The following is a 20,166-nucleotide window of genomic DNA, read 5'->3' as shown; positions in this document are numbered from 1 at the left end:
GATACAGGGTATCACATGGCAAGAGATAGGGAGCATGCATTATGTGTATTTCTCTTCTGCTCTCTCTTTTTCTTCATATAAAGCTACCCATGTTCAATCATGGGGGCTGCATCCTAAAAATTTTATCTATCTGCTCCTAAATGTCCTATTTCTAAGCATCATAGACAGACTAGGTTTCTATACTGTTAAAGCCTGTGGAAGGCAGCTTTGTGTTACTGTAACCCAATACCTAAGATAATCAATTTAAAAAGAGGAAAGGTTTATTTTGGCTCACAGTTTTAGAGGTTTCACTCCATGGTTAATTGGCCCCATCACTTTTAGGCTTGTGGCAAGGCAGTAAATCTTGGCAGGAACACATGGTGGAGGAAGTTTTCACTTCATGGTAACGAGTAAATAAAAAAAGAGAAGAAAAGACCAAATTCCACCATCCCTCATTCAAGGACACAACCCAATGACCTAAAACCTCCACTAGACTCTGCCTCTTAAAGGTTCCCATGCCACCAAGCTAGGAACCAAGCCTTTAACACATGGGCCATGGGGGGGGGCATTTCAGATCCAACTATAGCAGAACCTTACCATCAGCATTTCCTTGAAACCTCAAGCAAAACCTTGGAAAGTGCCCTCAAACCATTGCCAAGCCACAGCCGTAGATAACTGAAGAAGCAACTTCATCCCTTATTCAAGCTCCACTCTACTTATAACATGAGATGAGATTTGGCTGGGCACAGTGGTGCACATCTGTAATCCCAGCTACTCAGGAGGCTGAGGCAGAAGTCTCCAAAGTTTGAGGTCAGCCTGGGTAACTTAGTAAGACCCTGTCTCATAACAAAAAATAAAAACTGCTGAGGATGCAGTCCAGTGGTAGATCACCTCTGGGTTCAATGGTAGTTCATTCCACTACTGAACAAAATGTTGCATATATCAGGCTAAACATAAAGTGTGTGATTTTTTTCTTTTTCTGAAGAAAAATGTTTAAAGCTCTAGAAAGAAACAGCTCTTATCTGGAGGGTATTGTACCTCTTAATCATAGTGTAATACTCCAGGAGATGCCTGCTCCCCTCTCTTGTGGCTCTAGTGGGGTTGTAGTGCCCTCGCACACCAGCTTCATGTAAAAGGGGTGGTGAAATGTGAGGGGAAGATGAGGGATGAGACTGTCTCCCATCAGATTAATTTCCTACCCACTACCTGCAACCACTGCAATAGCCTTTTATCTGGCCTCTGCTTTCCTTTGACTCCCCCAATGCTTTTTAGGGGCACTCAACCACTGAGCCACATCCCCAGCCCTATTTTGTATTTTATTTAGAGACAGGGTCTCACTGAGTTGCTTACTGTCTCACCATTGCTATGGCTGGCTTTAAACTTGAGATCCTCCTGCCTCAGCCTCCTGAGCTGTTGGAATTACAGGTATATGCCACCGTGCCCGGCTCCCCCAGTGCTTTTTCAAAGTACAAATCTTAACTTCAGTTTGGGGGAAGATAGAGTAGACTTGCTTTTCCCTTGCCACTAAGAACAATGAAAATCCTTGGACACTATATATGAAATAAACATTAGAAGATTCTGAATGGTGGAAAGAAGAAGTCAGGGACCTTCCAAGGACTGTGGGACCCGAGGCACAACAAGGTGGTGGGTTCTATGACTTATTTCTCTGCTTCATATATCTCACTGGAAATGAAGAATCTGGCAAACCAGAAGTAACAATGGATACAGATAAGACAAGCATATTCTGTACTAAAAGACCAAAAAAGAATCAATCAAAATTAGCAAAATATGCAATAATTATGCACCATTACTAATTGACTTTTTTTCAAGGGATGCAAGATTGGTTTAGTGTTTGAAAATCAAGCTTGTAATCTAACCTATTAGCGGACTAAACAAAAAAATTTATGATCGTATCAATCAATGGGTACGGAAAAACCTTGGCAAAGTTTAACACCTATATATGTTTAAAAAACTACCAGAAAAATAGGAATAGAGGAGAAGTCACTCAATAAAGAACATTGAAGAAAATAAAGTTCCTGTTGTTAACATTATTTTTAATGGTGAAAGACTGATGCTTTTTTTCCTGAGATCAGAAAAGGTGTCAAGACTCACTTTTTTTTTGGTGTGTGTGGTGCTAGAGATTGAACCCAGGGCCTTGCTCATGCTAAGCAAGCTCTTTGAGCCTTGAGCTACATCTGCAAACTTTTTAAATTTTATTTTCCAAAAATTGCTGATGCATGGACCCTACTCCAACTCAATTCAGTCAGGATCTCTGGGGTCACTCATTAGTGTGTTTATTTTATTGAAGTCCACCTACTGACAGATCCTAGGCTGCATGAGGGCAGAAACCAGACCTGCTTTTGCTTTTTATTGTAACTTCAGCACCCAAATCCCTGCTCACCAGGGGGTGCTCAATAAGTATTTGTGAAGCAAATAAATGAATAAGGGAAGAGAGGAGTGTCTCCCTTCCCTTTCTTGTTTCCTTCCTGAAACTTACGATAGGGAAGAGGTGCCCTCCCTGGTCTCATCCCCATCCTCTGAGGGCTCCGTAACAAAATTGCAGAGATCACAGTATTGCACTATGAGAGATCTAACTGGTAAGTATAAAAGCTGGAAATGAAGACAGTGCCTCCTTCTTCACACACTCAATCAACAAATTTAATGAGAGTGAAACAGAAGCTGACAATGAGGCTGAAATGACACATACTCTTACTCATGCAGAAATAATAGAAAATGTTTTAAATGCAGCTAGAGAATATTAAAGGGACTGACGGAGAAACGAAAGAAAGATTTTAGGGAAGGAGAAAAGCTAGGGAAAGAGAACTCCCAGCCTTTGACCTAATAATCACATTTGTAGAAAGTCTCTTTTGGGAGAGTGTCTGACTTAATGTTAATAAGCAAGTAAAATTATGCCAATAGACACTGAATTCAGCAAATTCCAAAATACTCTTAAGGCTTATACTGATTCTGCCTTATAGCTTCCTCCCTTGTATCTCTCTATTCCCCCATGTACTATAGTGATGTTTATGGTATGAGTACAATAACTAATGTTTTAAGCAAACAATTATCTTGAGATATTATGTTATGAAATTTCATAATATTAATCCACAATTCCACAAACCCCAGTGCATGGAAAAAGATAACTTGATTTTCAGCAACTTCACTTAATTTCTATTTCTACATCACCACCTCTACTTATTTCACCTATCTTGTGGGAAATTTATTCTTTTTATTTTGTCTTATTTTTGGTTGTAGGGAGTGTTTTCAAGATCACCTTGCAATTGTAAAGCATTGTTGGGGTAGAAGCAGAGAGGACATGTCCTCCTTTGCACACAGGTGGTATCAAAGCGTATCTGTACAATAATTTTATTTTCACTCTTAATATAATTTTTAAACTACAGGAGATATTTAACAGTTTACCATAAAATAGGACTTTTGGGTGGGAGTTATAGTGGTAGAGCACTTACTTGTTTAGCATGCACAAGGCCCTGGGTTTAAATCTCAGTACCCTCCCACCAAAAAAAAAAAAAAAAAAAAAAAAAAAAAAAAAAGTGGATTGCATTAAATGAGTTTGTGAAGTGTAAGCTAATGTGTTCTGAGCACATTCAAGGTAGTCAAAGTAAACTATGAGGCCCAAGCTTTCAGTGGATTCTAAGGAACTTTCCAGAATTTTCAGAAGGAAAATAAACATTTTCCAAAGGAAATTGAATATTCTTAAATTTAATTATGCCACTCAGATTATCTTTTTAAAAAGATTTTGAAAAGCATTTCTTTTTTTAAAAAACCTTTATAGGGACTGGGGATACAGCATGTGGTAGGGCATTTGCTTAGTATGTGCAAGGCCTTGGGTTTAATCCCCAGCAGCCTCCCCCGACCTGCACAAAGGCTTTGTAATTATTATTATTTTTTTTAGTTGTGGATGGTCACCATAACTTTTAATTTTATTTACTTATTTTTTAAGTGGTGCTGAGGATTGAACCCAACACTTCAAACGCCCCAGCCCCTCTTCATTATTTTTTAATGGAGTCAAGTCATAAAGTTCATGGAGCCAGAATTCAAGGTGGGGATACTGCTCAGGAGTCTTAGGCAGGAGGATCTCAAGTTTGAGGCCAATCTGGGCAACTCAGCAAGATGCTATCTCAAAAGTAAAAAAAAAAAAATTAAAGAAGACTGGAGATGTCGCTCAGTGGTAGAAGGATGATCGACCAACCAAAGATCCCAGTGTCTTTTGGTTCAGTTACCCCACTTTAGCCACAGTCTGAATCAGGTTTCTCAACTGAGGGTGTTACCCCTTTCTAGGGGACAGGTAGCAACATCTGGAGATATTTTTATCTGTTACAACTGAGAGGAGGTTGCTACTGGCATTTAATAGCAGCTACAGATGCTGCTATTCTATGATGCACAGAAGAGCCTCTTACAATAAAGAATTATCTGGTCCAAACATCCACAGAGCTCATGTTGAGAAATCTTGGTCTAGATTGTAGGGCAAATCTTCCATCAGCTTTTATTAGCTGGTATCTCGTTTTGTTAAGTGTCAATGTAGGAGAAAATGACCTATCTGCTACACTGTAAAAGAACTGGTGGAAGAATTTTGATATGTCCCTTCAAAATCTCACAAAACAAGGGAGTTGTCACAAGAGGGCCAGTCCTTAGTGGCTGTCCTCCCTGCAGCATGGCCTAGATTTGAAGCCTTTGAAGAGGTTATGTTGGAACTATAAAATCCAGGTGACTGCACCATGTAATTTTTCTTTTTTTAGAAAGGGAGATATTAATTTTTGTCTCAACCTTACAATTAGTTCCAGATCCAAGATTGTAAATGATAACCCCGAGGAGACAACATGTATTCATTATTTTGTATACTGTTGCTATTGCTGTAATACTAGTATTTAGAAGGGAGCTGATGGCAAAATAAAATAAATATTTATAATACACAGAGTGATACTTGATGCTGTTATTAGGCTTACCTCTAATTGTTTATGTAGCATTTTATAAACATATATTAAAGATCTAATGAATTCTTATGATACCCATGGGAAGCAAAGAGGGGGTGGGTTATATTACTCCTATTTTATGTCCTCTTAAAATAATTACACTTGCCTGGAGTTACACACTGATTATCTGAACAGACAAGATTAAATGGTAGATTTTGACAATGGTGACATTTCTGTCAGCCAGTGCAGGGTTCTGCTTGTTGGTAAACTTTCCTGAGAGAAACATACAAAACTGTAAAAGACACAGTACAACATATATACCAAAATGTGTGTATAAGGAGGCCTCCGTGACCTGGAAGGGAGAGTTTTTACCTGTTACAACTGAGAGGAGGTTGCTACTGGCATTTAATAGTGAGAAAAGGAGAAACTGGAGATGGGTCAGTAGTATTGGTTCAAATGGACAGGGAGAATCTGGAAATGGGATTCAACTAGACAGGGTTAATGAATGAGTAGAGTCCTTCTTGCTACTTTCCTGGAAAAGAGAAACTGTTCCAGAGAGCTCTCAAGACATAGTTCACTATGTGAACTGAAGGCAGAAAAAACTGGACTGCAAAGAGAAGGAACAGAAGTACACAGGAGATAGAGACTACCTGGGTTCCTGCCTAGTTCCTGGTTCTGATCTCTTCTGAGCCTCAGCTACATCCCTATCTCCTCCAGTATCATCAAGTAAATCTGTTTTTTTTTTTTTTTTTTTTTTTTTTTTGTCAACCAATAGCAGCCAGGTAATTGGCAAAGCCAGGAATCCTAGCCAGGGACACAGGAATGAACACAGAAGGTTGACTATTTATCAGTATATCTAAGCCTCAGGGCAAACACTAGGAAACATGTCTGTGGGCAGCTTTGGTTTGGAATCCAGGCTGTGGGTCTGCCAGGGGTTTAACCGGCTGAAGGGGGCTCATGAGGTCTTGTTCCTGCTACTCAGGCTATGAGTCTCTGGATTTTTTTCATTGAGACACATTTCCATGGATACAAAGAAGTCTCCTTGCTCTCTGAATTTTGACTCAGTTTGGTGAGTAATGGCTGCTGCTTACAGGAAAACTGGATAAAACCACATTTTAAATCAGGTAGATTACTTTCTAAAAGTAGAAAAAGTCATTCATTTGGAACCAAATCACCAACTTCCGAATAGCTGTTTTGGCAAATGAAGTGTTTGCCTTAGTATTTTTAATGTGATATTTTAATGATACTTGGCAATAATTCATTTTTATTGTTTTCTAGTCATCTCGATGACAACATAATTCATGATTTTCCATGTTTTTGAGAATCCTAAAATTTTACAATCAAGCAACATGTTCTTAAAATACTGGTAAATAAATGCTCTGGCAAAATTATTTAGGGTTCAGTGGACTAGAGTGAAAATACTTTTATGCCTGGCTTTTTTCCCTGTGTTACATATCATCCTAAAATTACTCATGGAAAGTCATTTATAAAGCTTTTTATTATGAATCATTTTAAACATACAGATTAGGAAAAAAAAAACTCATAGCCTCCTAGACACATCACTTACATTTCAGAACTGTTAATATTTTGCAAAATTTAATTCAACTTTATATCAGAGAGGTGCATTTTAAAGAAAAAAGTCTACAGCAGATACTTACTTGGACTTTATTTTCTAGAGAGTGTAAAGATTACAGTACACTCTGCATAGTAATACTGAAGAGAAAACAGCCAGCAGTTTTCTGGCACTTTTTTAATCTGGAAAAAACTTAAATCACAAGAAAGCAAACCTTCCTTCACCTTTTACGTGCAAACTGACGAAAATACCCAGCAGAGCTCCTATGAATCACAGGGCCTCCCAGTAGACACCGAAAACACGTAGTTGAACTTTATTTCAATTGTTATTTTACAGCCATGCATGACAAATGCACTCTTTCTTACTCTCTTGGAGAAGAGCTCTAACAGTGTCCTCCGGGTGAAGTCAGAGAAGCTGGAGTGGAGCGCTCAATAAAAAGTCCGCATTGGGACAGACTGCCTCATTTTGAATCCCTTACTTTTCTGTTTTGGAACAAAGTACCTAACTTTTCAAGGTCTCACATGAAAAACGGGTTTAGGGCTTTGTTGAAACCAAGATGTAAAGCATCTATCACAACTACCTACCAGGTGGACACATTAATCAGATCTTAGGACCCCCCCCCCCCTCCCTAGCATTTCTGATTCTGTCCAGAATTTGCATTTCTAACAAGCTGTTGGGTGCTGGCGATGCGGTAGGCCCCAAGATAACGGAGACCCCAAGTGATTCAGGGGAGGAGAGCAATAAATGTTCATTATTCACATCGTCACCATCCAAGCTGTCCACCAGCAGGGTTCGTGGGTAGTGCACACAGGGAGGAGCGAAAGTCTCGGTTCAGACATCCCTGCCAACACATCAGGCCTCTGCCCCGGGTAACAGGTTAGAGCAGGGGGGCGGCTGCCTTACGCAAGGGGACCCCACTTCCAACTTCTTTCTCTGGGAAAAAAAGCAGAGGCCATCCACTGCTGGAGTTCTGAGCTCTCGATATCGCAGCCGTTAGCGTCTGGTCAGAGCGAGAGCATGTCCTCTGCGCCAGCAGAGGGCCGGTGCAGCGAGTCCGACATCCCAGGTTCGGGTGGAGGCAGGTGTGGAGCCGAGGCCCTAGCCTGGAGGGAGGGAGGATGTGGTGGATGAGGAGGCTCTCTTCTGTCCACTGGCGGCGGGATCAATCCCGACCGCCTGCGGCCGGCCGGGTGACCGGGCGGAAGATGGCTGCCCGAAGCGCCGCGGACAGTCACGTGTCACACCGACACCGCCCGCACGCCCCCTCCCCGCCCGCGGAGTCCCCGACCAGGCGCGAGGTATAGCCCCGAGCAGCCTCGAAGCCACAGAAGGTGCCGCGCCTGCCGTTCCGGGAAGCAGGGCACCGCAGCCTAAGGTCAGCTTTCCCCGCCGCCCGCCCTAACCCGGGCGCCGGGGTTCCGCTCCGGGAGCAGAGGAAAACCTTCCTTAGGGCGACCCACACCGGGTTGGACTATACTGGGCATGCGCAGGGCTCCCGCCCGGGCACACCAATCTCCAGGTTTTCGCCGCAGCTCGTAGGGGCGACGAGAGGTGGGGCCAGGGCGGGACCACCCCGACGCGCTCCTAGTCCTTTTAGCACCGATAGGAGCTTCTCCGGGATACTCCAGGTTCCTCGGCTTCGCGGGCCTTTTGGCTCAGGCAGCTCTATTATTTTGGGGGAGGGGGTAGGAAGATGGAAGTCTATGGATAGAGGTTTTAAAATGCACCAGAGATTGAAGTCTTTCTAAATACATGGTCAACCAGGAGTTAATCACGAGTGTCGCAGCTCTTGAGCACGCTGGGAAAGAGACTCCAAGCGTAGCTGGGGCCCCGATCCTGGCTTCCTTGAAGGCTGGGTTCCCGTTCTCCGCATTCTGACCGGCTCCAGCGGCTCAAGTTTCCTGCTGTGCTCTAAACGGTTTATCATCCCAGATCATAAGCCCCGGCTTCCGTCCATCCTCCCTCAGCGGCTTCCTGTCCAGCTGGGCCTTGCTCGTCTTTGGGGGAGGCACCCGCCTCCTCAGTTTCCCACTGCTTGAAAGTAAAATAAATGAAGCCCAAACCCCGATCACCCGTTGCCGTGCAGTCCGGTGCGGGTCCCCCCTGGTCCCCGGAAGAGCCCCCCGCGGACTCCGCCTGGCCGGCCAGGCCCGCCCCCCGGCCGCCGTGAACACCCGGAGGAGCGGACTCGGGTCGCGCGGGAAACCGGGCCGGCTCGGGCCGCGGACTGGGCATGCTCGTCAGCCCGGGAGGCTCGCGGTGGCAAGTCGGAAGCGTTCGCACCAGCGAGGCAGCGGCCGGGGCAGCGGCGGCGGTCAGGACGGGAGTGGGAAGGGCCGGTCCGGTCAGGTTGCTAGTCCCTTGCTCCTGGCAGGCCGACCCAAGAGCGCGATCCCGTGCAGAGCCCGGACGCTGCCCTGCCCCGGATTTCGTTCCGCGGCTGGGGGATCGGCGAGCGGAATTCCGGGCGGCTGCAGCGACTCCGGTGCAAGTGAGTCGTGGGGTGGGGGCAGAGAGCCGGCCTCCGGGTCGCGGGGGCCGATCGGACACCGGTCTCGCGGGTGGGCCTGACCCCGGGGAGCGGCAGTTGGGCAGCCTTGGGGCGAGGGGGCGTGAGCGCAGCCTGCACGGTGCCGCGCGCGTACCTGGCGGGCACTCCCCCAGTGCTGCCGCTCCCGGGGGGTGGGCGCAGAGGGCGGTCCGGCGGCTAGGATCCCGGCTCGGAGGGGGCGGGCCGCCGGCGGGGCTCCCCAGCCCGGCTGGGGTGGGGAAGAAGGTGGAGGCGTCAGTGGGCACCTTTTGAGAGGTGCTGCGTGCTGGAAAGGCTGCTTGATGTCATATCTGGGCAAGCGGACAGTGGCGGGGCCCGAGAACTGGGAGGCGAGGATCCTCCGAGTTAGTGGCCCGCCGGGGTCCGGAGCAGCTCTGGGCCCGACCCCAAATCACAGCCCCACCCCCACAGCCCAAGCGGCGGCGTGACAGTTGGGACTTCTAGCCAGATCGCAGCCGGCTAGGCGCCCACGGTTCTGGGTATCTCCACCTCGATGTCCCCCCGACGACATAACAGGTGGGACCCCCAAGGAACGAGTCCCTTCTCCCCACGCCGCGTAACACCCCCCAGGCTCGCGGGCGGCTCTGAAACTCCGCAGGGTTGCCCCCATTGAGTCAGGGTGTTAAGGGGTGAGGCCTGGAGGGGCCATTGGTGCAGCTCAGAACTGGACAATCTCTCCCGGAGGCTGCTTGCCCAGTGAATGAAAGGGTTCCTGAGATTCCCAGGCGACTTGTCAAGGGCAAAGCAGCAGCACCAGCTGCCTCTCGACCGCGTTAACCCAAACTCGGGCTTGTGGTTTCCTCTGGTGGGCCGGGTGCGGTGCCTTGGTCCTGCTAACGGATTCAGCCTAGCGCGTTCTGGTTAAGGTTTGTCCCCTCTTGGGTGTCGCTAGTAAAAATCGGGATGGGGGTTGCTGTGGACGGAGGGGAGAATCCAGGCAGGTGCTTCTCAGATGTTTCTTTTCACCTTCAGACAGTACAGACTTAAGTGACACACGTTTATGAAACCAAAAGGAAAAAGAGTGGTCCTGAAAGGGAAGTTTATTTTCTACGTACGGAGCCAGCCTTCTATTTTAGCTCTTCTGACATTTACCTTTCTGGACCTTTAAGCTGTTTGGACAGGTTATTTTGCTGTCAGCTTCGGGGGTGTTTCTGGTTGGCTGCCTGTGAAAGTGGTCAATGTCCGTCACGGTGTGCTGTGAACTCCCTATGCCTTCTGGCGCTGGGGTTTTCAGAGGGACTGAGTGGGCAGAAAGAGAGGAGTGGGTTTGGTGACGTAGGAATGCAATGGGAGTTGCCTGGGGCAGTCCTAAAGTAATGGGGTTGCCTACTGTTTTGGCCTGAACAGAAGGGGAGAGAGTTGGGCGTTTCATTGGTCGGGGTATAAGATGTCCATGGGAGAAACCAGGTGGGGGTTGGGTGCCTGTCTGGTCAGTGCTTCAAGGGAAGCCCAGGGATGTTTAGTGATTCAGCAGGTGGCAGCCTTCCAGCTCTGCCTTGCCTTGGCCCAGCAAGCAGGCAGGCAAGCAAACAGGGCAGCAGAGCCTGAACCTGCTGTTGGAGGTGTTAGCTGTGGGGGAGACTCTAGGAGCTGCCTTCTGCCTGTAGCGGCTTACTTTCCTTATCTTGCTTCCTGTTTAGGTATGCAAGCCTTGGGCCTTTGAGCTTCCTTATTGCTTCTCTTAAATTATATAGTATATTTTTGAGTCTCTTCAACTGTGAGAACTATGTAGCAGGAGGTGGCAGCTACTATCATACAGTTTAAGCTGTGATAGCCTTTCCTTTTTCCCCTTTTTCTGCTTCAGAAAATAAAACTTTGTTTTTAGTAAAATATAGTTCTGTAACTTTTCAGTGTTGATAGCTATTTCAAATACACAGAAACTTTTTTGAACAAAATTAATTCAAGGCATGCATTAAATTGGTATTAAAGGGAAGCATTAAGGTAGTGTCTTATTCATTGGTGAATCCCTAGCATTTTGCACAGTATCTGACTTGTAAACTCAATAAATGCTTATTCAGCTGAAATTAAAAAAAATTTCTAATAGAAGAGCTTATTAATATTCATATTCCTCATGTGTTTTTACATTTACAAATGGGGTTCTCTCGTCAGCATTTATAGAGTAAAGAATATATGACAATGTCTATATGTTGAAACTTAAGTATGTTTAGGAACTGGAGATGTACTCAGTAGTAGAGCATTTGCTTAATATGCATGTGGCCTTCTGTTCAATCCCCAGCAATGCAAAACAAAACAAAACAAAAAAAAAACAACAAAACAAAACGGGGGCGGGGGGGGGGGGGGAGGGAGGGAGGGGACATAGTGGCACACTCCTATAATCCCAGCGGCTCCAGAGGCTGGGGCACGAGAATAACAAGCATGAGGCCAGCTTTAGCAATTTATGAGACCCTGTCTCAAAATAAAATAAAAAGGTCTGCAGATGTAGCTCAGTGGTAAAGCACACTTGAGATTAAAATGAAGACTTTTTTGGGCTGGGGTTGATGGCTTATTGGTAGAGTACTTGCCTAGCACAGTGAGGCTCTGGGTTCAATCCTCAGCACCACATAAATATAAATAAATAAAATAAAGGCATACTGTCCATCTACAACTAAAAGAAGTTAAAAAATAAATACTTAAAAAAACTATGTTTTCATAAAATCTAATTCCCTGTGTTGACATTCAATTTTACTTGAAAATGCAATTCTTTAATTTTTTTTGTTAAATCTCTCTCTTTCAACTTGTGGAAGATCCTGCACTTTGGCTAGAAAAACGGGTGTACTTTGCTAATTATTCTATGAAAATCCAAAGAACTCTTTTTTATACTAGCTGTCAGTAATTTTTTTTTTTTTTAACTAAAAGTGCTCCTGGTGATAGAGAATAGGAGAATAGACAGATGTGATTGGTGGGAACATGATGTAGAAGGAATAATTCTATAAACTGAGCCCATTGTGCTAAACTCCATATGCTTTCCTTTAAAAAAAAAAAAAAAACAATTTGCCTGCAGTCTGCTTGGCTTACATTGACAGATATGTTACATTCCTCAGCAAACTACCTGTGGGAGGAATGCAGGTCTAAAATGCTGATAAAAAGAACACAAGTTACCCCGAAGGGTGGGACTTTTGAGACCCTTACACAGACCAGATCCCATAACTTGGGGAGATAAGGATAATTCCTCTTAACCATAAAAATCTCCAAGAACAGGTTCCAATTAGAACCCATCTGCATGGGCCAAAGTGACCTAGAGTTTCATGCTCATTGTGGACTTGAAAGTCTGATGTCATCCTGTTGTCACTTAATATCAAATGGCAGACGTGGGGGTACTCCTTGGAAACTTCCCTGGAACCCTTGTAAAACTGGAGAGCAGGAAGAGCATACCATATTCTGAGAGGATCCACTCTTTCCCTTGAGTGTCCCCCTTTCCCCTTTCCTATGCCTTCTAATAAACTCATACCTGTTACTCTGAGCAGCATGTCTGAAGTCTTTCTGGCCTTACTACAAGAGTTGGGATTTGAAGCGAGGCCTCTGTTTTGAGAAAGATCCCATGCCCCATAATACTAGTGCATACCAAATATACTTTAATTTATGAAACTTCATTTTCTACAAAGTATTTTTGGGAAGCTCTGTAGAATTCCTAACACTTTACCATCCAATGTAAAGTGCTGCTGTAGGAATGATGCAGTTATTTTGAGAATAAAAATTCTGGGTTGTTTGTACCTGGGGTTACATGCCTCAGTCTTTAGGGAGGCATGGGATCACTCTTTTGCCCACTATCTTTGCCTTTTTTCTCCTTCTTCAATTTGTTTAGCTATTATGAATACATATTTTTCTGACTTGGGCTTGCTTATTGAAAGTTGCTGTCAGAATGATCTGTTGCCTTTTGTCACGTAAGTTTGGTAATGACTTTCTTTCTTTTTTTTTTTTCGTACCAGGAATTGAATCCAGAGCCGTACCCAGTTTACCACTGATCCGTATCCCCAGCCTTTTTTTTGTTTTTTAAATTTTGAGACAGTGTCTCACTAAGTTGCTGAGGCTGGCTTTGAACTTGAGATCCTTAAGCCTTTGCCTTCTAAACTGCTAGGGATTACAAGCATGTGCCACCCTGCCCAGTGTTAATGATTTGTAGTTTTTGGTTGTCCCATACACTTTCTTGTCAGTTCACTGTTTAGCTTTTCTTGGAAAACTCTGACCAGTGCCCCTCTGTGGGACAGAGAGTTTATAGATGGCTTTGCCTTTGCTAATTTTGGTTAGTAACTAGTCAAAACATTTGCTTTTGGAAGAATATTCATGATATGCTGGTCTTAAGGATTCTGACTTTTCTGTTAAAGCCTCTTGGTTATAAATAAATGCTTATTTACTCACAGCTAGTATATTCCAAGAGTTCTGTAAAGTTTGTACATTAAGCTACCTAATCACACAAGGACCTTATTTGGTCCAGTTGGATGTGGGAGTGGGGAGAACAGGACTGGATATAAGGGAGGGGAGAATAAAGAAGAGAGGGCAGGAGGGTTGGGCAGAAAGATGGCTTGGTTTTGTGATTTGTGACTTCTGGTTTCTTTAAAACCTAATTGAATGACTGAAGAACAAGAGTGACTTGGACTCCACTGGAATGCTTTGTCCCCTGCGGAGTCTTCTTTATGTCTAGCTGCAGATATAGCAGATAGCCAAATAGACATGCAAATACTGAGACATACACAGATCCAAAGATACAGAGTCACACACAGGTAAAAGGAGACACAGACAGATGTAGATACACACACCCTTTTCCAAAACCCAAGAACCCCAGCTTCTTTTAAAACTAGTGTGTCAAAGAGGGAACATTAGTGTTCAGTAGCAGGTTGGATTCAGGGGCTGGAAATGAGCCCATGCTTGTGGTTTGGAAAAGATTTGCCCCCACTTTCAGGGGTCAGCTGATCTTCCCCTGAATGATACAAAGCCATTGGGGCTTGAACTGAAGCAGCTGTTGTGTGTGAAGGCAGGTGAGAGAGGATTTAGAGAACTTGGTTGCTGAGAGTTGAGTTACCATTCCCAGTTCTTGGCACCAGATCTTCTCACTATGTAAAACCCAGTGCCTGTTTCATCTTTTCCCCATTCATTCCCACTCCATTCTTCTGTCTGCTATAGGAGCTTTCTCTCTGTGTTAGGTTCTTTGGTATGCATGTGTTCTGTTAAAGATGTTGGGTTATTTTGTGTGTGTTTTTTATTTGCTTAAGTGGTACTGTGCCATAGATTTCATTCTGTTTCTTTTTCGTTCAACATTAGAACTTTTTAATGTGGAAGTTTTCAGACATTCTTGAAAGTGGAAAGAATTTTTCAGCATTTTATTTGTGAGATCTGTATTAGGATAGATTTCTCCAGTGCATTGCCATGGTTGCTGGTCTGTAGGGGTGGTCTGATGTGTGTCCTTTGCTTTTACTTTACCCATTTCCCTAGTGATGGATGCTTAACTCACCACCACTCCTGCTGCCACTAGCAAAACTGTAATAAGCATCCTGTGTGCATTCTCTTAATGATCTGTATGAGACTATCTCTAAGGTGATGGTTCTGAAAGTGTGGACCACACCCAGCTGCATCAGCATCACCTGGGGATATGTTAGAAATGTAGATTCTAGTAGGAAACTCCGGGCAGACCCCACTCATCTGTGTTCTGACATGCCCCAACTTGGAGATTCTTATGCACGGGAAAATTTGAGAACCACTGCTTTAAGGTACACAGTACCCAGGAAGGGATGGCTGGGTAACAGAGTACCAGCAAACCTGTTTTTACTAAATGCTCCAAAATTATTCTCCAGAGTTGCTGAGCTGGTTTACAGTCCCATATCAGTGCAGGAGGAATGACTTCACACATCTTTGTTAGTGTTTGATATCAGCCATCTTTCTAATTTTATTAATTTTCTTCTTCTTCTTCTTTTATTTATTTATTTTTTTTGGTGGTGCTGGGAATTGAACCCAAGGCCTTTTGCATGCTAGGCAAGTATTCTACCAACTGAGCTTATATCTTCAGCCCTGGGGATATTTTAATATATTTTTTAGGTCTGACAATTTCTTTGACCAACCATTGTCTTATTTTCTAATGCAGATGATTTGCAGATATTTCTTGTGTATTATAGATGTTAACCCCATCCTGTCACCTGTCTATTAACTTTATCGGTGATAACTTTTAGAAATTTTTAGTTTTCATATAGCTCCAAACCATTACTGTACTTTAGGAGTCTTAGTATAGTTTTTCTTACCCCAAGAGTATGAAGATGTTCTGTATTTTATCAGCTTTCCCGTTTTGTCTTTAACATTGAGGATTTTGATCTGTTGAAGGTTTATTGTATATAGCATAAGGAAAGAATCAGCTTTATTTTTCCCTTTCTATTTTGTGGGACAATTTTCCCAAATCATCTATTAAACAGTGTATTTTTTCCTTAATTGTTTTTGGTGAGCAACTTTTATCCTATACTAGGTTCCCACATACATACAAGTCTATTTTTTCAATATTTTTAAGAATTATAATTTATATATGCAAACTGAATCTATTTGAAGTGTTTGATTTGATTATTTTTTGACAGATGTTTATACCTGTGAAACCACCACAGTGAAGATGCAGAGCATTCCATAAACCCAGAACTTTCCTTGGGCCTCCTTGTCCCTAGACTCTGGCAACCACTGTGGTTTGCATTTCTAGAATTTTATATAAATATATGTAAATATGTAAGTATATTTATTTATATATATTTATATAAAATACATACATATATTTATATAAAATAAGTATATTTATATATATTTATATACACATAAATAAAACAAACTTATCATTTAGCCATTTTAAAGCGTAGAATTCAGTGGCATTATGTACATTAACATTGTGTGCCATCATTCCATTATCCATCTCCAGAACATTTTTTTATTACCCAACTCTGGAAATTGTTTCCAGTAAACTCAGCCTACTGATTTTGAGATTCCTCGAAGGGATCTGTGGTTGTGTCGTGCCCTGTCCCCCACCCCCTTTCTTCTATTCTAGTCCTCTGTTTCTAGGCCAAATTCTTATTTCTTTTTTGTGGCTTTGCAGCATGTTGATATGTCAGGATGAGCCTTTCTTTGTGGGCAGAACTGATACCTTTTCTGTCTTGATATTGTAATTTTATCCATGAACATAGTCATCATCGCATTTTTTTAAAACAACTTCTAAACAAAGTCAGAGATTTTCTCTGTCATGATAATTTTTTTTTTTTTTTTTTGTGGGGAGGGATGGACCTCATGCATATTAAGCTTGTACTATATCACTGAGTTATACCTCAAGCTTATACACTTTTGACAATTTTTTTTCTTTAAACACAAAGGTATGCGTTGTTTTGAGGAGAATGAGTCTGGGCACCTTATTCCCTGCCCTGGAGGTACGCAGAGTAGGGGCTTTGGGATGGGTCTTTTAAAATCACCTTTCCTCTTTCTTTTTTCTTTTTTGAGACAAGGTTTCACTGTATTTGCCCAAACTGGTCTTAGACTGCTTAGCTCAAATGATCCTCCTGCTTCAGCCTTTTGAGTGCTGGGATTACAAGTGTGCATCAGTGCACCTGACTCTAAAAATCTCCTTTCTTCATTCACCAACCTTGTGTGACATTGGTCAAGTTACTGTACCCTGTCTCAAGTTCTTTCTTCCCTCCTCAGTCTGGGATAATAGCACCTGCCCTCTGAGGCTGCTGAGGGGTTTGCAGAGATAATATAGGGGATGCTTGGAGTTCAGATCTTAAAACAGACCTGTTACTCAGTGATTGTTGATGTCATGCCTCCCCTAACACTGGCTTTAAATAGCACAAACTTCATACATTTATCTGCTTCTGAGGATTGATAACAAAGAAGTGTCAGGAAAGCAAAGTGAATGAGCCAGCCAATTAACTAACACTCTCCAAGTCTACATATGCAAACCCATACTTTTGCCTGGTTTTGTTGGGTTTCACAGAAAGTATGGATACTTCCAAGGAATTTTGCAGTCGAGTGGGGAGGAATATACTGTTAATATACAGGAAGCAATTAGAGAACTCTGTGTGACAGATGGTATATAATTAGGGTTAAGTGGTGCGGTGCCAGGGGAGTTATGAGAGGAGAGGAATCCTGCTTTGTGAGTTTTCATTTGACTTGCATGGAATTAGATTAGGGAGGAGAGAAGGGGAAGAAGCCAAGTATAATTAGCATTTCTGTTAGGGGCCCTGAGGGCCCAGTATTGAACTCCATGGCACTGGATATTGTGCCCAGACTTAAGTGTCTTGAAAATCAATGTTTTGGGATCAGTGATAAGTGGCTAGTTGATACCTAGGTAAAAGCTTCCTTTCTTCTAGTATGATGGTTAAGAGCACTGACTATGGAGCTAAAATGCCTGGGTTTGGATCTTGGTCTCACTATGTAGGAGCTGTGCCATTCAGTAGATTATATAGACCTTCCATGCCTCAGTTTCCCCAGATCTTTAGGGGGTTATTATGAGGATATAGTTAATAAGGTATGTCAGTTATCTTTCCATCACTGTGACAAAATACCTAAAATAATCAACATTTTAATAATTTTTTTGGTTGTTTATGGATCTTTATTTATTTATATGCAGTGCTGAGAATTGAACACAGTGCCTCCCACATGCTAGGCAAATGCTCTACTGCTGAGCCACAAACCAGCCCCAATAATCAATTTTTAAGGTGGAAAATTTTGGCTCTTGGGTTGCTTGATGGTGGTGAGGCAGTAAATCATGGCAGGAGTGCCTAACAGAGGAAGCTTCTTACCCCAGGGCAGCCAGGAGGGGAAAGAGAGACAGAAAGAGGCTGGAGTCCCCAAATCCACTCCAAGGAAGCATCCCCAGTGACCTAACTTCTTTCTACTACTACTGTTATGCCTCTTAAAGATTGTACCACTTTTCAATAGGGCCGCAGTCTAGGGACTAAGTCTTTAACACTTGGGCCTTCTGGGGACATTTAAGATGGAAACTATAGCATAAGGTAAACACAATGTAAATGTGAGCTGTTATTATGACCTCTTGATAACATTCACCATGTTCCTGTACCTCTCTTGAGGTGTGTGAGGCTTTATGCAACCAGATCGGTTGAATTTTGTCCAGAAAGACCTGGTTGGAGGCTGTTTGGTCCTATGTTCTGGGCTTTTTCAAACATTAGATACTCAGAGCATATGGAAGGAGTAAATACTTGAAAGACAGTGGAGCCAGATGAAGTCTTTGCCATTCTGGATGTCCTCATTCAGAGCTCTGGAATGGAGTGGGTGTAAAAAGTGAGGTGGAGAGTGTACAGGGAACAAGTTTTGTTTTGCTCTGTTCCTAGTTCTGATTAGATCTTCCGGTAGAGGTGTATTAATCTTAGGAATTTACTTTACTGAAGGCTAACCACATCCCTGGCACTTTCTGAGTCCTTGACCCTGTGAGATGGATGTTACCATCTCTGTTTTTGGAGACAGGAGCGTGAAACACAAGTAATTTGCCTGAGAAAATAGGAGAAGGAATGTTCTGAAGGAGGTTAGTGTTTGGGGCCTTTGCCAGTTGGCAAAACTGAGTAGAACTGTTGGTGAGGAGCCAGCAGAGTTACATAAAAGAACCATGCTACACAGGTTAGCCCAGCTGGGTGTTCCTGTGACCTTGGATGTTTATCAGCCTAAGTCAATGGTTCTTAGATTTCACCTGTATCAGAATCACCTGGAAGACTGGTTATAACACCCAGTGCTGGGCTCCAACACCCACAGTTTCTGAAGCAAGTTGCTTTGGCAGATGGCAGCCAGTAGGTCACATATTAGCAAGTCCTCAGGTGCTGCTGCTGGTGGTCTGGGGTCATGCTTTGAGAACCCCTGCCATAAGCAATACTTATGTCAGCTAAGGGCCAGCTGCTCCTAGTTCTAGTTACAGTCAGGTGGATGAATTCAGAGTTAGAAATTGGAAGTTCTTTCCAGCTCATGAAATAAAAACTGAACCCATGGGTTCCTGTACATCTAGGACGGCAGAGTGGTGTCTGAACCAGTGCAGAGCAGAAACTTTCTGTCCCTGCTCACCAGTGTTTGTGACATGGTTTAGGAGTGTTGATCATCCAGGGTGGAAAGAAAACCTAGAAATGTAAGTCAAGACTCATCAGTATCAAGTGCCAGCTGGTGCATACCATTTTAGCAAGATGGCCTGATTTATTTTCATTTCATTATCCCCTGTCCCATTGATCAAAGTGGAGAGAAAGTCTTTCTGTCCAGTATTTATCCATTTAGGTGCAGGAAAATTTAAATTGTATTTAGATACATAGCCTGACAGTGGAGTGGCAGAAGATAATATTATTTGATTTAAGGATAGTAGAACACTGTGTTTGAAGGAAAAATGAGCTTGGTACCTCTCTTCTAGCTACTGTGATTTAAGATAGATGCCATGGGTATGAAGCTTGGTATGTCCCCCAGACGTACAAGTGCCCCAGAAATATGTGCAGTTGTGACTATTGCAGCAGGTTTGCTGTTTTGTCCTTCAGATTGTATTTTTTTTTTCTATCTGAATAGTTGTTAAATATAAAACTGGAATTAGCCAGGTGCAATGGCTTGTGCCTGTAATCCCAGTGACTTGGAAGGCTGAAGCAGGAGGATTACAAGTTTGAGGCCAGCCTCAGCAACTTAGTGAGGCCCTCAGCAACTCAGAGAGACTGTGTCTCAAAATAAAAATAAGAAGGGCTGAGGATGTGGCTCAGTGGGTTTCATCCCTACTACCACTCAGCCAGCCAACCAACAAACCCAGCTGTGGAATGAGGAGCTTTGAGAATTGAAGAATGTAGGACTTCTGCATTTAGGATTAACTCAGAGGAGAACAGTATAAGTCACTTGTATCTGGGAAGAATCACTGGTCTAGGTTTTTTTCTGAGCTTGTTGTCCGGGCTCTCCTGGGACCCTGACAGCTTACATAACTTACTTGCTTGGTGAGGGGATGTGGCTGAATGAAGAGGAGGAGGAGATTGCCAGGGAAGACAGAAGGCTGCAGAGGCCTGTGCAGGAGTGGGAGATACTCTTGAGTCTGGTCTTTTTTATAATGTGGGGCTTACAACAGTAGTGAACATGCTGTTGTCTCTTAAGGGGGTAAGTGGTGTGTACAGAAAGTTCTCCTGCTTTTAGTCTATGGCAGGGAGGATGACAAATAGCAA

General features: G+C 43.4%; 1 protein-coding gene across 11 annotated transcripts in view; it reads left to right on the top strand.

The window, feature by feature from the left end:
• Positions 1-8,725: 8,725 nt before the first annotated feature.
• SGMS1 (sphingomyelin synthase 1) overlaps positions 8,726-20,166 on the top strand; it is a 299,689-nt gene continuing 288,248 nt past the window's right edge. For 7 of the 11 annotated variants that reach the window (XM_081268407.1, XM_081268406.1, XM_081268405.1 and 4 more), the window contains exon 1: positions 8,726-8,974. The gene's annotated coding sequence lies outside the window, so the exon portion shown is untranslated. The other 4 variants (XM_081268416.1, XM_081268414.1, XM_081268415.1 and 1 more) reach the window with 3 other exon arrangements.

The sequence above is a fragment of the Spermophilus citellus genome (assembly GCF_964194105.1).
Source record: "Spermophilus citellus genome assembly, chromosome: 15".
NCBI classification, from domain to species: domain Eukaryota; kingdom Metazoa; phylum Chordata; class Mammalia; order Rodentia; family Sciuridae; genus Spermophilus; species Spermophilus citellus.
This window is presented reverse-complemented; position numbering and strand designations above follow the sequence as displayed.